The 6,563-nt window shown below is 33.4% G+C and overlaps 1 long non-coding RNA gene across 1 annotated transcript; it reads right to left on the reverse strand.

Annotated features, from left to right (window-relative positions):
• Window positions 1–1,626: 1,626 nt before the first annotated feature.
• Window positions 1,627–6,329, reverse strand: LOC144429968 (uncharacterized). The gene is made up of 3 exons (XR_013479208.1): window positions 6,294–6,329; window positions 3,314–3,415; window positions 1,627–2,345 (listed from the first exon to the last, which is right to left on the reverse strand). It is a non-coding gene; the product is annotated as an uncharacterized LOC144429968 (long non-coding RNA).
• Between the last annotated feature and the right edge of the window lie 234 nt (window positions 6,330–6,563).

The raw sequence follows: 6,563 nt of genomic DNA on the forward strand, positions 1-6,563 counted from the left end.
CAAATGTAGGCCCCCTATCAGTTTCCAAGGATAAGTAGGCTAAATATTTATTTATTTTACCACCAACAGTAGCCAAATCCTATTAGTTTTCTGATTGAACGTCGAGATTGCTAGCGCCATTGCTCAACGCATCTAAATCAATTAACGCATTTGGATTCCAAACATCCACTGCTTAATATATATATATATATGTGTAATATTTCTCATTTTTGAACCGATATAATGTGCACTATTAATAATGCTCAAAGACTATTGTTTTAAACCGTTAGCCCTGCACACTTGAGGTAATAATCACATAGCATCGGAATATCGGCAATATCGGTCGTTTTCGAATATATATATAGGCGTATCTGTATCGGCTTTTTTAGCTGGTATCGGATCGGTATCGGCGAAAAAAGTGGTATAGGTACATCTGTATGTATGTATGTTTATTCGTCTCGTTATAGTGATACATAAATAAATGAACAATTATTATTATTAAGTATTATTAAGTATCTCTAGGGCTAATATCTATGGATGGGTGAAAATGTCCGTGGGTGAAAAGTATACAGAAGCAAATGTGCTATCACCAAACCGTACACCCACTCTGCCGTGGTGTTTCGTCAGTAACTTACATCATTCGTAAACTCACCAAAATATACTCAGAGTTAACTATTTGCACACGAAAGCGTGCTGCAAGAAATAATAATTAAATACATATAACAGCAAAATAGAGAACGGGAACTTGACGAAGCAAAAGTTTCGTCGAGCTGAAAAATGGTAAAATCCTGATACACAATTAGAAATGACATTTATTAATATAACCATTGACTATTCAGTTATAACCTGACAACCGTGTTACTGTTTTTTTTTCATAATCTCCTTTCTAATTATTTATTTATCTATAGTGTGTATAGCATTTAATATTTATGATTAAACACATATAATAAGACTTGTGAGTCATCTTTCAATGCATATATAGAAAATTGCGGCCACTGTAAAGAGGTGGAAGTAGGGGTAAAACCTAATTTCTTTAAGATATGTCTGGACATATTGAAGTCTATCGTTCAAATTATTTGTTCATCATATATATCCTTGTTTATGTTTTCATAATATAATTCGTTTAAACTACAATACAGTCATCCGATAACTGCGAATTCGAGGCATAAGAGTGAATTTGGTAGGAGCTGACTTAGATGACCGTATGGTCGTATCGCTCCCTCCAGTCTTTACCAAAAAACAATGGACATTTATTGTCATGTATGCTTTTCATTTATTTGTTTTCGGTATCGATTTGACCCCATTATGTGAGCTGTAGGCTACTTGAAGTTCCTTATGAGACATCAGGGGAGGTTCACGCAGTAGGCTAATACTTGTAGACACCATAGTCCAGCCATAAATGTTACATAACATTGCATTGTTGTTATGCGGTTCGCGAGAGTTTTTATGCGGCTCTTATCGCTAGCATTAATTATGATCCAAGTTCAACTAAGAAAAAACTATAGTGTAACGTTAGTCTTTGAGTGTAACAGTTTTTTTTAAATTTATCAAGCGGTAGAATGAGTTTTCATCAATTATTAAGACAAATTATGTCTAGTAGTATATATCAATGACATTGTACATATTTACGATTTAGTATGAAAATCGTTGTGGCGTAGAATTTGAAATCAGTTAAACGATAAATCTTACGTCACAATGGCCAACTGTATGTTGCTGCGTTGGCGGCATTGTAGCTTGATAGCGGTTAGTCTCTGCGGTTAGCCGAAAATACGAAGATGAAAGCAGAGTTGTCAGGTGAGAATGGGAAGAGAGAGAGATTTTATTTCACAAATAATGTCAACACTATAAAACATTTGAAGCAACACAAACAAAAAATAATAATTGAGTAATAACTGGTTACCATTATTTGTGAGGGCGAGTATACAATACCGGTTAGATCACCGAGGCTCCTGACCCATGCTGTAACGTTATATAAGAAATCAGTCAGATTAAGAATTAGCGATGAAATATGGATAAGAATAAAGATAAAATGTATATGTGCGAGCAATTTGATATTCTGAAGTTAACGTGGTGTTAAATAGGTCACATGAAGTTCTTGAGTGCGGACAGGTCCAGAGAATCAGAACAAACATCAAGATTAGTTTTTACAATTATTAACAATAGTTTCTGTAATTAAATATTGACTGGACATGTACCGGTCTCAAATACATGGAGAAATAAAAATAATACATTCACCAGTCAAGAAAATAAACCTTTTGCGTTTTGTCTCTCATAAGCTGCTAATTCAGAATTTTAAGTCAGTAGTGTTGAACGGCACCATGAAACGAATCACAAAAGCTCCGTACGAGATTACCCTCGTGAATCAGCTGTAAACAAGCACAGATTAAATGGGGGTCTCCCTAAAACCAGGCACTTGCGAATTCAGGCACCATTTCAGGCACTTTGATATTTTCCATTTTTATCGTACGTCATTGGGGTTCCAATTTACCTGACAAGATAATTAGACTTTAAATAAATTTTTGCATCCCTATATTGCAATAAAACAATATTTTTTCCAATTTATTAGGGTATAATTAATTTTTCAATATTAAAATGTGGCAACATTGATTACAAAATATAGAAATCAGGCCGTAAATATGATCAGGCACTTGTGAAATTTCAGGCACTTGGTCAAAACCTATTTTACAATGTATCTGATTACTATAAAGCAGAAGATTAAATATATACACTTTGTATGATTGAATTTACAACATTTTGGTAAAATACAATACCGTTTGTGACTGATGGAGACGTATCATATTTCACAAGTGCCTGATTTTTCAATTTTCTCGGTGACACTTGCCATATTTTTTTGCAATTATTTTCTTAAATTATTTGCGTCAGAACTTACTATTCTTCGCTTCCTAACACAAATTCATTGTTCCACAAGCACAAAATACTAAAACCAGGCACTTGTGAAATTTCAGGCACTTTGTAAAAACCTATTTCTCGAGGTTTTTACTTACTTTGAAGCAGAAAACTAAAATATACACTCTTTTGTATGATTGAAATGACGTCTTTTTTGGCAAAAAATGATTGGGACTTGTGATGAGGGGTCAAATTTCGCAAGTGCCTGATTTTTCATTTTTTTTTTCGATTACAGTTGCCATATATTTTCGCAATACTTTTCATAAATCATTTTTGTCAGAACTTAGTACTTACTATACTTTGCTTTCTCGGTAAAATATTTTTTCAAGACAATCCGATGTATATTGAGTGCTATTCCTTTCGCTAATTTCAATTCGACGTCTGCCCGAAGATGGTGCAAGTATTTAAATTTGAAGTGAGTACATACCTCTTCAAAACGCCCAGATGGAAGATTAAACAAGGCGGAGACAACAAGAATTCAATCACATTTGGAACTTTGTCGCACTGCATCGTCGCCGAATTTTGCATTCTGGAAAATAATAATTGGAGTGTCTGTTAAAGTGCGAAATGTATACGGGAGCAGGCCGGGAGCACGTACAATACCAATGCTGCGTTTGCAAGCGTTGGTATCACGATACCTGTGAGAAAGTATCGAAAGCGAAATTGTGGAAGTGTAAAATTTGTATTCCTTAAGTCGGTGTTGCAAATGTGGGTATTTTCAGGGCACCCGTAGTAGCCTATGTGCTCCAAGATGGCGCACAACCTAATACCTCTATCTTGGTACACATACTATGTTCGGGTTGTGCGCCAACTTTGTGCACATACTACGGGAGCACCATTTTCTGCACCACCTATGCTGATGCTCATTCGCGACATGATGAAACTATACGCCCGACATATAAAAGTAGGAAAATATACACAAAACCTTTTCATGTTTAATTTCAGAACTGACATTTAAAATTTTCAATTCTTAGATCTGTGGCTTTACTTAATTGCAAGATACGTAAATCATATCATGTCAAAATAGAACGAATAGTAAGAATTTTCATTGGATACTCAATATTTCTAATAATTTTCAAACTGAAAGCTTTAATTATTGTTCATTCATACACTTCCCTTGTGAAGTTGTGTTTTTAATGTTTTATCTCCTGATTAAATTTAAATTCAAATATATATCCCCAATTACTGATGGAGGAAGAAATATAATCGAGAGTTTAATAAGGCTTCTGTGACATTAAAAACAATTACTGTTTTACGTTTTTATATATTTGCAAATTTCTGAATAACGCAAAAAAATTTGTTGGCTGACTACTGGCGTGTTGAATATTAAAGGATTTTTAATGTAACATTCGTTTAACGATGCTTTTAAGCTTAACTTTGGGCATATCAGCTACCTGATGTCATTCGCCGAGCGAATTTTGTTTAGGTGACATTGCCAACTCGTATTCACTATCCTGTAGCCATTCTTCTTATTTAAGAACTACGTGTTTTACAGTTTGCTGCTACAGCATGAAATAATGTACAAATAATTCTACGTAAACTATCCATGAAAAGATATTACAGTCAGATCTTCAGGTTGTAAAGAATATTATTACAACAGCAACAGCAAGTGATTGAATACCTTTATTGTAGCCGTGGTTGAACACCGTTGGTTGTCAATATAAATTTTGCACAGGCTTTTATACATTTGTGAACGGTAAATTATGTTATATTAAGGAATAATGTGACTTGGATACGTATTATAAAAGATTTTATACGACATAGGTCAAATATTTCTGTTATGTAGTTTAAATGAAGTCATAGGCCAAATTACATTATTAAAATCGTCGTCCGATAACAATTAAAACTGGAATTTCAAACTAATATTGCCAGAAGTCAAATTAGGTTGTTTTTAACGATGCGATTGTTACTACCTGGGTAATATATTACGTCGAAATGTTTATAACAAATTAGAAAAAGTTTTGAACCAATTTCAAGGGTTCCGAACATTACTATAAAAATGTCGTCTGAATAACTAATATTCCCTACAGATCTGGTAAATTTAAACCCGTATATAAATAATACTTATGTCATACTTTTGAATTAATAAAAATAAACAACACAATGCCATTCACACTTTACAATATGCAAATAGTTTTGCAAAAGCGTGATTGGTTCAATTAAATACCAATTCCGGCTTTAGATAGTGATGTTAAAAGTTTAATTTCATTTATGCTAAGTGGAGCTTTCATACAAACATTGACTTTTATAAAATGATGCAATAGGGAAACAACATATAAAAAAAGACAAAAATTATAGAGATATGGCAACAACCATTGACAAAACCAAAAAATCAGGCAATTGCTAAATTTCCCACATCCCTACCAGTGACAGTTCTTCTTGTTTTAGACAATAAAAATACCAAATTCAGTCATACAAAATATGTATATTTAGATTTTTGGCTTCAAAGTAATCAAAAACATCGGGAAATAGGTTTTTACAAAGTTTCACAAGTGCCTGGTTTTAGTATTCTGTGCTTGATGTTGCCAGATTTTATCATTCATATTAAATTGCAAATAAATCCAGAGAGTACGATGGTTGACCATATGTTGTCAATGATTGCTCATTGCAATATTAAAAACGCTCAAATTGTTGTTGCACAATGAATTTGCGTTAGAAAGCAAAGAATAGTAAGTTCTGGCGCAAATAATTTAAGAAAATAATTGCAAAAAAATATGGCAACCGTCACTGAGAAAAATCAGGCACTTGCAAAATATGACACGTCTCCATCAGTCCCAAACGGTATTGTATTTTACCAAAATGTTGTAAATTCAATCATACAAAGTGTGTATATTTAATTTTTTGCTTCAAAGCAATCAGATACGGTGTAAAATAGGTTTTCACCAAGTGCCTGAAATTATACAAGTGCCTGATTTCTATATTTTGTAATCAATGTTGCCACATTTCACTATTGAAAAATTAATTATACCATAATAAATTGGAGATAATATTGTTTTATTGCAATATATGGATGCAAAAATTTATTTAAAGTCTAATTATTTTGTCAAGTAAATTAAAAACCCCAATGACGTACAGTAAAAATAAAAAATATCAAAGTGCCTGAATTCGCAAGTGCCTGGTTTTAGGGAGACCCGATTAAATGACTTTAAATTAGTACTAAAAAGACAGCAGAAATATACGATATCATTTGTCAAGAAATCTGATTCAACAACTGAAGCTAGTTTTGTTTTATCATGCAACATTGTTCGTGCTAATCACCCATATCCGGTACTCTGACTGTATTTTTTAGTTTCGCGTCGCACTACACAAAGGCGCATCTCCCAAATTAGTATCGATGTAACAGTTACAATGTAAAATGATTTAATGAGCTCTACTATTAATAATTTCAAAAATTATGCGGCTCTCACATATTTCTGAATTGCTGCATGTGGCTAAAAAATTTTGCCAACCTCCTTTTTATTTTAAAAATAATCCATCAAAATCATTCTGTGCTACTGATAACGATTTAATTTTGTGTGTGATGATAAACGAAGACGACCCAAAATTTAAAAACTGACATCTTGCAGGAATCGTGAATGAAATTTAATATTGATGCGTCCCCGTCGCGATAGTGCCAATAACCGGCATAAGCAAGCATACGGTACCGTACCGTGCATAGCCCGGAAGCCATAGTGACG

Source organism: Styela clava, chromosome 11 (assembly GCF_964204865.1).
Source record: "Styela clava chromosome 11, kaStyClav1.hap1.2, whole genome shotgun sequence".
Classification (NCBI taxonomy): domain Eukaryota; kingdom Metazoa; phylum Chordata; class Ascidiacea; order Stolidobranchia; family Styelidae; genus Styela; species Styela clava.